This window comes from Neofelis nebulosa, chromosome 7, assembly GCF_028018385.1.
Source record: "Neofelis nebulosa isolate mNeoNeb1 chromosome 7, mNeoNeb1.pri, whole genome shotgun sequence".
NCBI classification, from domain to species: Eukaryota; Metazoa; Chordata; class Mammalia; order Carnivora; family Felidae; genus Neofelis; species Neofelis nebulosa.
Window position 1 is genome coordinate 25832522 of NC_080788.1, and position 12588 is coordinate 25845109.

The 12588-nt window shown below is 38.9% G+C and overlaps 1 long non-coding RNA gene across 1 annotated transcript in view; it reads left to right on the plus strand.

Annotated features, from left to right (window-relative positions):
- Positions 1-354: 354 nt before the first annotated feature.
- Positions 355-12588, plus strand: part of LOC131516192 (uncharacterized) — a 34338-nt gene continuing 22104 nt past the window's right edge. Inside the window, exon 1 of the long non-coding RNA XR_009263937.1 lies at positions 355-582. This is a non-coding gene — a long non-coding RNA (uncharacterized LOC131516192). The remainder of the gene's footprint in view (positions 583-12588) is intronic.

Consider the following 12588-nt stretch of genomic DNA (forward strand, 5'->3'; position numbering starts at 1 on the left):
AGGTCAGACAAGGCAAACAACAGACGGGCTGCTTCTGGGTAGGCATCTTCCTGATCTGGCTTTCAAGTGAAGTATCTCTCCTGTAAAGGCTATCTGCCTGCTATCTCTCCTTGGTGCTGTTGCATTTCTACAACTGTCCCCATCTGTTGTCCGGCGCAAGAAGGGTTTTAACAGCATAGTCCATGAGATTTCCCACCCACGATGCTGGAGAGACTTGGAATCACTGCATCCCACAGCTCACCCTCAGGCACCCAACTTCTGTCATAGTGTGTAAGGCTTGGCCAGGTATTTATAGTCTTTCTTCCCCCAAAACAAAGCCCAGCTGATTATCCATGCTAATGATTTCAAGCAGTGAAGGCTGAAGTGGTCTCCATGGTGATGATTTACGCTTGGGTCTCCTAGGAGACAATTACACGTGTGACAGACTTCAGATTCATTTTACTGCCCCAAATGTGCAGTGATTTTCCTTTTACACTGAACCATGCCCAGAATTCGTAAGTTAAAATTTAATTTTTTCTAACAATTTTTTTCCCATGGCGTAAAAAAGATGAATATTCCAAAGAGGAAAGAGAGGCCTTAAAGGTAAGAAAAAACATACTGTTTCTTGCATTATATTATAAATAACCTGAAAGATACAGTGATGAGCCCAAGGTGAGGTGTTTATGTTGACCTTTGGGGAGAGTTTGGTCCAGTAAATTAGGTTCTCTATTTGAATTTGGTATTTACTTCAATTTGATTTGAGGTAATTTATAACACACAGCTCTGATTGTGGCTGGGTTTAAGAACATGAGAGACTTCATACACAGTATTTATTAACAGACTGAAGTTGCTAATCACCACCAAAGTTGTTGCCTTTCCAGTGTCAGAGGCATGGAATTTCTTGGCCAAAGCACAGAAAAATGTCATCCGGGCACAAAATTCCATTTATCTGAAAGAACAGACATGAGCCAAGTTAACAGAGACAGGCCTCACAGAGTGACACCCCGAGATTCCTGTGAGGGGTCAGTGCTGAAACATAAAGGTGGGACAGGAATGGTGGTGGCAAAATACCATGTGTGTCTAATCAGGAAACCTTTTCTGTTTTTTTGAAAAAATAAGAACTGGTTCATCTCACATTCATCCACAAGAGGGCTACCTGTTATTGTTCCTTGCTGCAAAATCACTCTGCAGCACTTCAGAAAGAAGGCAGATGGTGCCAGGGCTGGTACAGAGGGTGGATAGCAGCCCACAGTCAACGGCTCTTCTTCTGTTTGGGTCAATACAATCCAGGGCATATTTTTTAATACCTATAGTGGACCAGATGCCTTGCAAGGACACAGAATGGCTGATTTCTTCTTTCCAGAAGGTCATCTTCTATTCAGAAGCCACAACTGTAATAAAATGAGGTGGCTGCTATACCAATGCATGTTCTAAGTGTTTGGGAGCTCAGAGAAGGGAATGATGGATTTTGCCTGGAAGGAGGTTGAGGGTAGTGTGGAAAGTGTGATGAAGGAAGAAGGATGAAGGAAGCCCTTAGAGAAAGGATCATATTTGAACAAGTTGTCAAAGAACAAGTTTAAATTCATCCATTGCTTGAGTCCAGGAAGGTGGCTGTAGGAATTGAGTTCAGATTGAACAAAGGCTCAGTAGTGCCCAAGTGCCTGGCATGATAAATTGAGTATCTGGATGTCTGAAATCCATGCTGTGCTCTGGGTTTCATTATATCTCCTTATATGGCATTGTGACTCTAGTAGCCTATCTCTTGGACTAGACTATGAGGTCCCAGAGAGCAGGGCTTTTGTTTCAATCTCCTTTGACTGGCACATAAAATATATTCAAATTTGTTGAATAAAAAATTGAAATAATGAATAAATAAATGTCAGTATAATTCATGAAAAAATAAGAAATTTCATTCATTGATTTTTTTCAACGTTTTTTATTTATTTTTTTGGGACAGAGAGAGACAAAGCATGAACGGGGGAGGGGCAGAGAGAGAGGGAGACACAGAATCGGAAACAGGCTCCAGGCTCCGAGCCATTAGCCCAGAGCCTGACGCGGGGCTCGAACTCACGGACCGCGAGATCGTGACCTGGCTGAAGTCGGAGGCTTAACCGACTGCGCCACCCAGGCGCCCCTCATTCATTGATTTTAAGGTGGTCATTAGTTACAATAGATCAGGACACAAGGTTCCAGATTTTTTTCTTATCAAGCCTGTTATTGGGGTGCCTGGGTGGCTCAGTTGGTTGAGCATCCGACTTCAGCTCAGGTCATGATCTCACAGTTCGTGTGTTCGAGCCCCGTGTCAGGCTCTGTGCTAACAGCTCAGAGCCTGGAGCCTGCTTTGGATTCTGTGTCTCCCTATCTCTGCCCCTCCCCTGCTTGCACTCTCTTTCTTAAAAACAAATAAACATTAAAAAACAGTTTAAAAAATCTGTAATTTAGCATATGAAAAAAATTGCATCATAAATCTACTGCACCTCATGTCTGGCTAGCCATTTTCGCAGTGTTTTCCTTTGTTTGTTTGTTTGTTTAATAAGAAATAGAGTAACCAAATATGGGTTGCTTGACTCCTATAAATTCTCCCTTAGTTGCAATTCAATTAGGGGAACTTACATTATTTTGGTAGTATATTTATGTGATCCATGAACACATGTTCACACACACAGGAAGAACCCACTATGCCATGCAGCTTTGACAGCTTATGTGCTGATATCAATTAAAAGAGAACCGAAAGAGTATCAAGAATGCATTGCTATTTGTATCACATCTCTCTTCCATTTTCTCTAGTGAACCAATTGCCTGAGATGAAGTTTATACCTTTTAATTAGCCGAATTATTCAATATGCCGGCACATCAACCCATACACAAATGGAAAAAAAAAATTAAATGTTGGACCAAACCAAAAATTAAGTAAAAACATATATATATATATATATATCAGACCAATTTCATAATATTCGACTTGAATAAAAATTAACATTATGAATGTAATGTTTAAAAATATATCAGGACATGTTCTCTGTAGTGATGCAGACACAATATTTGTGAGCTGTAGTTGGACACTTAGGATAGTTTTCTTTTCCTGAGATTTACCAGGAAACATTACTAAGAGCAGAAGACCTGGAATATAAGCTTTAACAAACCTTTAAAAATTCATTTCAGTAAAATGATCCTAGTTCAATAAAGTCAGAATTAGAATGAAAAACTCCAGAAATAAAACTTATGATTTGAATTTGACAGATTGCATATATATTTTTATGGTATTTTGACGGAATATGAGAGAAAGTATAGTTTTAAGAATAAACACCAGAATTAGAACTACAAGGAAGGGAGGAAGAGTGGAAGGAAATAAGGAAGGAAGGAAAGAAAAAGAAATGGGAGAAAAGAGTAACAACTTTAAAACTATAGAAAGTAACTCTGTGACTTTAGTGGCTGCTGGGCTATACATCCAACAGGATGCTACATAGCTGCCTGGAAGAGATTCTTCTGCCACATGTAAGGTCATAATAAAAATTGTGTGCATATTTCTAAACTGGTGATGGTCATTGAGGGTACATGGTAATAACAGAAACAATTACAACAGTCTTGAAGGTAACTCCATATTAAAAACAGTAAATAATTGGGGCGCCTGGGTGGCTCAGTTGGTTGAGCGTCCGACTTCGGCTCAGGTCATGATCTCACGGTCCGTGGGTTCGAGCCCCGCGTCGGGCTCTGTGCTGACAGCTCAGAGCCTGGAGCCTGTTTCGGATTCTGTGTCTCCCTCTCTCTGTGACCCTCCCCCGTTCATGCTCTGTCTCTCTCTGTCTCAAAAATAATAAAAAAACGTTAAAAAAAAAATTTAAAAACAGTAAATAATTTATCCAAAGTTAATAAGAACAAACTGAGGTATATTAACCCAAGACTTCCTGATTTTCTAGTTCATGTTATTGTCCATTGTATAAAATAGTCAAAATTTAGATCAGAGAAACAATGAAGTAAAAGAGACTTTGGTTCATGTTTCTTGAAGAATAAGTACCATGTGTGTCTGTTCCATTTGTGTTTGGAATACCTACATCTATTAATATGGAGTATTTTCCAAACTGCATATTCTTGGGTCCAACCTCAAGCCAGTGAATCAGAATCTCTGATGATACAGCTAAGGGCACCACATTTTAAGTTTACCACTTGATGGATACGTACACTGAAACTTGGGAACCACTGACCTAACCAAAATAAAGAAGTCAGTGAGAATCTGTAATATTGAAGGTGAGCAGTGGTACACCAGGGCGGAATGGGGAGGGAGGATCAATGTGGTAACTCCATTTCCTATCAAGGATGTAGTGCATTCTTGGATTTGATTTTATAGCTTCACCAGTTTTTAGATTTTTTTTCTTAATAATGAGGCACATGCTAATACTCTGCCTGAATGCTCCTGTGTTTGGGGCTGTTTCCTAACTCTGGGCCTATAAGTGGATCAAGTAACCCAGTATCACAGTCTTTTTAAAAATTGTTTTTAATATTTTTTTTTAAGAGAAAAGGAGTGGGGAGAGGGGTCAGAGAAAGAGACAGAATCCAAAGCAGGCTCAAGGCTCCGAGTTGTTAACACAGAGCCTGGGGTTGAACCCACAAACTGCGAGATCATGACCCAAGCCAAACTTGGACTGACGCTTAACCAGCTGAGCCACCCAGGCATTCCACCAATATCACAATCTTTATGTGAATATTTTATGTTGTCACTTACAGAAAAGATTACTTAACATAGTCACAACTAATTATTGAAATTAATGTTAATAATTTCATTCCAGGTATACTTAGGGAGCTATTTACAATCATTCAATTAAATTTGTATGCTAAATACAGTACTAGTTCTAAACAGTTACATGAGGGCACCAAGAAGCTATTTTATTTATTTATTTATTTATTTATTTATTTATTTGTTTATTTATTTTTCAATATATGAAGTTTATTGTCAAATTGGTTTCCATAGAACACCCAGTGCTCATCCCAAAAGGTGCCCTCCTCAATACCCATCACCCACCCTCCCCTCCCTCCCACCCCCCCATCAACCCTCAGTTTGTTCTCAGTTTTTAAGAGTCTCTTATGCTTTGGCTCTCTCCCACTCTAACCTCTTTTTTTTTTCCTTCCCCTCCCCCATGGGTTTCTGTTAAGTTTCTCAGGATCCATATAAGAGTGAAAACATATGGTATCTGTCTTTCTCTGTATGGCTTATTTTACTTAGCATAACACTCTCCAGTTCTATCCAGGTTGCTACAAAGGCCATATTTCATTCTTTCTCATTGCCACATTGTATTCCATTGTGTATATAAACCACAATTTCTTATCCATTCATCAGTTGATGGACATTTAGGCTCTTTCCATAATTTAGCTATTGTTGAGAGTGCTGCTATAAACATTGGGGTACAAGTGCCACTATGCATCAGTACTCCTGTATCCCTTGGGTAAATTCCTAGCAGTGCTATTACTGGGTCATAGGGTAGGTCTATTTTTAATTTTTTGAGGAACCTCCACACTGCTTTCCAGAGCGGCTGCACCAATTTGCATTCCCACCAACAGTGCAAGAGGGTTCCCGTTTCTCCACATCCTCTCCAGCATCTATAGTCTCCTAATTTGTTCATTTTGGCCACTCTGACTGGCGTGAGGTGATATCTGAGTATGGTTTTGATTTGTATTTCCCTGATGAGGAGTGACGTTGAGCATCTTTTCATGTGCCTGTTGGCCATCCGGATGTCTTCTTTAGAGAAGTGTCTATTCATGTTTTCTGCCCATTTCTTCACTGGGTTATTTGTTTTTCAGGTGTGGAGTTTGGTGAGCTCTTTATAGATTTTGGATACTAGCCCTTTGTCTGATATGTCATTTGCAGATATCTTTTCCCATTCCTTCGGTTGCCTTTTGTTTTGTTGATTGTTTCCTTTGCAGTGCAGAAGATTTTTATCTTCAAGAGGTCCCAATAGTTCATTTTTGCTTTTAATTCCCTTGCCTTTGGGGATGTGTCAAGTAAGAAATTCCTACGGCTGAGGTCAGAGAGGTCTTTTCCTGCTTTCTCCTCTAGGGTTTTGATGGTTTCCTGTCTCACATTCCGGTCCTTTACCCATTTTGAGTTTGTTTTTGTGAATGGTGTGAGGAAGTGGTCTAGTTTCATCCTTCTGCATGTTGCTGTCCAGTTCTCCCAGCACCATTTGTTAAAGAGACTGTCTTTTTTCCATTGGATGTTCTTTAATGCTTTGTCATAGATTAGTTGGCCATACTTTTGTGGGTCTAGTTCTGGGGTTTCTATTATAATCCATTGGTCTATGTGTCTGTTTTTGTGCCAATACCATGCTGTCTTGATGATTACAGCTTTGTAGTAGAGGCTAAAGTCTGGGATTGTGATGCCTCCTGCTTTGGTCTTCTTCTTCAAAATTACTTTGGCTATTCGGGGTCTTTTGTGGTTCCATATGAATTTTAGGATTGCTTGTTCTAGCTTACAGAAGAATGCTGGTGCAATTTTGATTGGGATTGCATTGAATGTGTAGATAGCTTTGGGTAGTATTGACATTTTGACAATATTTATTCTTCCAATCCATGAGCATGGAATGTTTTTCCATTTCTTTATATCTTCTTCAATTTATTTCATAAACTTTCTGTAGTTTTCAGCATACAGATCTTTTACATCTTTGGTTAGGTTTATTCCTAGGTATTTTATGCTTCTTGATGCAATTGTGAATGGGATAAGTTTCGTTATTTGTCTTTCTGTTGCTTCATTATAAGTGTATAAGAATGCAACTGATTTCTGTACATTGATTTTGTATCCTGCAACTTTGCTAAATTCATGTAGCAGACTTTTGGTGGAGTCTATCGGATTTTCCATGTATAATATCATGTCATCTGCAAAAAGTGAAAGCTTGACTTCATCTTTGCCAATTTTGATGCCTTTGATTTCCTTTTATTGTCTGATTGTTGATGACAATCAACAATGTTAACACTAACATTAATAATAGTATTAATTAATTAATAACATTAATTAATTAATGCTAGCTGTGGGCTTTAATTAATAACATTAATTAATTAATAACATGCTTTAATTAATAACATTAATTAATTAATGTTAGCTGTGGGCTTTTCATAAATGGCCTTTATGATGTTTAAGTATGTTCCTTCTATCCCAACTTTCTTGAGGGTTTTTATTAAGCAAGAATGCTGAATTTTGTCAAATGCCTTTTCTGCATCGATTGACAGGATCATATGGTTCTTATCTTTTCTTTTATTAATGTGATGCATCTCGTTGATTGATTTGTGAATGTTGAACCAGCCCTGTATCCCACGAATGAATCCCACTTGATCATGATATAATTCTTTTTATATGCTGTTGAATTCGATTTGCTAGTATCTTATTGAGAATTTTTGCATCCATATTCATCAGGGATATTGGCCTGTAGTTCTCTTTCTTTTTTTACTGGGTCTCTGTCTGGTTTAGGAATCAAAGTAATACTGGCTTCATAGAATGAGTCTGGAAGTTTTCCTTCCCTTTCTATTTTTTGGAATAACTTGAGAAGGATAGGTGTTGTCTCTGCTTTAAACGTCTGGTAGAATTCCCCAGGGAAGCCATCTGGTCCTGGACTCTTATTTTTTGGGAGATTTTTGATAATGATTCAATTTCTTCACTGGTTATGGGTCTGTTCAAGCTTTCTATTTCCTCCTGATTGTGTTTTGGAAGAGTTTGGGTGTTTAAGAATTTGTCCATTTCTTCCAGGTTGTCCAATTTGTTGGCATATAATTTTTCATAGTATTCCCTGATAATTGCTTGTATCTCTGAGGGATTGGTTGTAATAATTCTATTTTCATACAAGATTTTATCAATTTGGGTCATCTCCCTTTTCTTTCAAAAAACCAACTCTTGGTTTCGTTGATCTGCTCTACAGTTTTTTTCAGATTCTATATTGTTTATTTCTGCTCTGATCTTTATTATTTCTCTTCTTCTGCCGAGTTTAGGCTGTCTTTGCTGTTCTGCTTCTATTTCCTTTAGGTGTGCTGTTAGATTTTGCATTTGGGATTTTTCTTGTTTCTTGAGATAGGCCTGGATTGCAATGTATTTTCCTCTCAGGACTGCCTTTGTTGCATCCCAAGCGTTTGGATTATTGTATTTTCATTTTCCTTTGTTTCCATATATTTTTAAATTTCTTCTCTAATTGCCTGGTTGACCCATTCATTCTTTAGTAGGGTGTTCTTTAACCTCCATGCTTTTGGAGGTTTTCCAGACTTTTTCCTGTGGTTGATTTCAAGCTTCATAGCATTGTGGTCTGAAAGTATGCATGGTATGATTTCAATTCTTGTATACTTATGAAGGCTGTTTTGTGACCCAGTATATGATCTATCTTGGAGAATGTTCCATGTGCACTCGAGAAAAAAGTATATTCTGTTGCTTTGGGATGCAGAGTTCTAAATATATCTGTCAAGTCCATCTGATCCAATGTATCATTCAGAGCCCTTGTTTCTTTATTGACTGTGTGTCTAGATGATCTATCCATTGTTGTAAGTGGAGTGTTAAAGTCCCCTGCAGCTACCACACTCTTATCAATAAGGTTGCTTATGTTTATGAGTAATTGTTTTATATATTTGGGGGCTCCTGTATTCGGCGCATAGACATAATTGTTAGCTCTTCCTGATGGATAGACCCTGTGATTATTATATAATGCCCTTCTTCATCTCTTGTTACAGCCTTTAATTTAAAGTCTAGTTTGTCTGATATAAGTATGGCTACTCCACCTTTCTTTTGACTTCCAGTGGCATGATAAATAGTTCTCCATCCCCTCACTCTCAATCTGAAGGTGTTCTCAAGTCTAAAATGAGTCTCTTGTAGACAGAAAATAGATGTGTCTTGTTTTTTTATCCATTCTGATACCCTATGTCTTTTGGTTGGAGCATTTAGTCCATTTACGTTCAGTATTATTATTGAAAGATATGGGTTTAGAGTCATTGCGATGTCTGTAGGTTTCATGCTTGTAGCGATGTCTCTGGTACTTTGTCTCACAGGATCCCCCTTAGGATCTCTTGTAGGGCTGGTTTAGCGGTGACAAATTCCTTCAGTTTTTGTTTGTTTGGGAAAACCTTTATCTCTCCTTCCATTCTAAATGACAGACTTGCAGGATAAAGGATTCTTGGCTGCATATTTTTTCTGTTCATCACATTGAAGATTTCCTGCCATTCCTTTCTCGCCTGCTAAGTTTCAGTAGAGAGATATGTCACGAGTTTTATTGGTCTCCCTTTATATGTTAGAGCACGTTTATCCCTAGCTGGTTTCAGAATTTTCTCTTTATCCTTGTATTTGCCAGTTTCACTATGATATGTCGTGCAGAAGATCGATTCAAGTTACTTCTGAAGGGAGTTCTCTGTGCCTCTTGGATTTCAATGCCTTTTTCCTTCCCCAGATCAGGGAAGTTCTCAGCTATGGTTTCTTCAAGTACGCCTTCAGCACCTTTCCCTCTCTCTTCCTCCTCTGTAATACCAATTATGCATAGATTATTTCTCTTTAGGGCATCAGTTAGTTCTCTAATTTTCCCCTCATACTCCTGGATTTTTTATCTTTTTTTCAGCTTCTTCTTTTTCTATAATTTTATGTGCTAGATCACCTTTTCTCTCCTCTGCCTCTTCAATCCGAGCCGTGGTTGTCTCCATTTTATTTTGCAGCTCATTGATAGAATTTTTTAGCTCCTCCTGGCTGTTCCTTAGTCCCTTGATCTCTGTAGCAATAGATTCTCTGCTGTCCTCTATACTGTTTTCAAGCCCAGCGATTAATTTTATGACTATTAATCTAAATTCACTTTCTGTTATATTGTTTAAATCGTTTTTGATAGTTCGTTAGCTGTTGTTATTTCCTGGATGTTTTTTTGAGGGGAATTCTTCCATTTCATCATTTTGGATAGTCCCTGGAGTTGTGCGGAACTTCGGGGCACTTCCCCTGTGCTGTCTTGAATAACTTGTGTTGGTGGGCGGGGCTGCAGTCAGACCTGATGTCTGCCCCCAGCCCACCGCTGGGGCCACAGTCAGACTGGTGTGTGCCTTCTCTTCCCCTCTCCTAGGGGTGAGATTCACTGTGGGGTGGTGTGGCCCCTATCTGTGCTACTTGCACACTGCCAGACTTGTGGTGCTGGGGATCTGGCATATTAGCTGGGGTGGATCAGCAAGGTGCACAGGGGTGGGAGGGGCAGGCTCTGCTCACTTTTCCTTTGGAGATCCACTTCGGGAGGGGCCCCTCTTCCGTGGGCCTCTTGTCTGCGCTTGGCTCTGGAGACTCCGTTTGGCTAGTCTTCTGGCGGTTTTCTGGATTATTTAGGCAGGTGATCTAAGTGATCAGCAGGATGTGTGGTGAGCCTAACATCCTCCTACGCCTCCATCTTCCCAGGATCCAGAGCCATTTTACATAGTAAGAGAAACTTGCAAACCTTACAATTAAACGTTACAACCACTTACAGTATACAGACAATTTTGGGGACCTTGAATTTTGCTTAATGATATTTATGTGTATGTACATGCATTTGTGCATGGGAAAGGGACATTTTAACTAAATTTATGTATTTTATATCTTAAGTTTTCTAAGGTTTGTTTTTGGTTTCCCCCTTGAAGTACAATGATCTATACTCTCTGAGCACCTAACATTTTCACTGGATAGATGGAATTTTCTGACAAAAAGACTGAGATATTAAAAAAAGGTGGAGAATATTGAAGCAAAACAAGACATTTTCTCCGTGGTAACATTAATAAACATTTTATACATTTAATTCACAATTCACATTTTATTCATTTATTTATTAATTTACCTATCTATCTATTTATTTATGGTAATATGAAATTTATTGGCAAATTGGTTTCCGTACAACACCCAGTGCTCATCCCCAAATGTGCTCTCCTCAATACCCATCATCCACCCTCCCCTCCCTCCCACCCCCATCAAACCTCAGTTTGTTCTCAGTTTTTAAGTCTCTTATGCTTTGGCTCTCTTCCTCTATAAACTTTTTTTTTCTTCCCCTCCTCCATAGGTTTCTGTTAAGTGTCTCAGGATCCACATAAGAGTGAAAACATATGGTATCTGTCTTTCTCTGTATGACTTATTTCATTTAGCATAACACTCTCCAGTTGCATCCACGTTGCTACAAAGGGTCATATTTCATTCTTTCTCATTGCCACATTGTATTCCATTGTGTATATAAACCACAATTTCTTTATCCATTCATCAGTTCATGGACATTTAGGCTCTTTCCATAATTTGGCTATTGTTGACAGAGTGCTGCTATAAACATGGGGTACAAGTGCCCCTATGCATCAGTACTCCTGTATCCCTTGGGTAAATTCCTAGCAGTGCTACTGCTGGGTCATAGGGTAGGTCTCTTTTTAATTTTTTGAGGAACCTCCACACTGTTTTCCAGAGTTGCCAGAATGTACCAGTTTGCATTCCCACCAACAGTGCAGGAGGGTTCCCATTTCTCCACATCCTCTCCAGCATCTAGCGTCTCCTGATGTGTTCATTTTAGCCACTCTGACTGCCGTGAGGTGATATCTTAGTGTGGATTTGATATGTATTTCCCTGATGAGGAGCGACGTTGAGCATCTTTTCATGTGCCTGTTGGCCATCCAGATGTCTTCTTTAGAGAAGTGTTTATTCATGTCTTCTGCCCATTTCTTCACTGGATTATTTGTTTTTCAGGTGTGGAGTTTGGTGAGTTTTTTATAGATTTTGGATACTAGCCCTTTGTTTGATATGTCATTTGCAGATATCTTTTCCCATTCCTTCAGTTGTCTTTTGATTTGTTGATTGTTTCCTTTGCAGTGCAGAAGATTTTTATCTTCAAGAGGTCCCAATAGTTCATTTTTGCTTTTAATTCCCTTGCCTTTGGGGATGTGTCAAGTAAGAAATTGCTGCAGCTGAGGTCAGAGAGGTCTTTTCCTGCTTTCTCCTCTAGGGTTTTGATGGTTTCCTGTCTCACATTCCGGTCCTTTACCCATTTTGAGTTTGTTTTTGAGAATGGTGTGAGGAAGTGGTCTAGTTTCATCCTTCTGCATGTTGCTGTCCAGTTCTCCCAGCACCATTTGTTAAAGAGACTGTCTTTTTTCCATTGGATGTTCTTTAATGCTTTGTCATAGATTAGTTGGCCATACTTTTGTGGGTCTAGTTCTGGGGTTTCTATTATAATCCATTGGTCTATGTGTCTGTTTTTGTGCCAATACCATGCTGTCTTGATGATTACAGCTTTGTAGTAGAGACTAAAGTCTGGGATTGTGATGCTTCCCGCTTTGGTCTTCTTCAAAATTACTTTGGCTATTGGGGGTCTTTTGTGGTTCCATATGAATTTTAGGATTGCTTGTTCTAGCTTAGAGAAGAATGCTGGTGCAATTTTGATTGGGATTGCATTGAATGTGTAGATAGCTTTGGTAGTATTGACATTTTGACAATATTTATTCTTCCAATCCATGAGCACGGAATGTTTTTCCATTTCTTTATATCTTCTTCAATTTCCTTCATAAGCTTTCTATAGTTTTCAGCATATAGATCTTTTACATCTTTGGTTAGGTTTATTCCTTGGTATTTTATGCTTCTTGGTATAATTGTGAATGGTGTCAGTTGCTTTATTTGTCTGT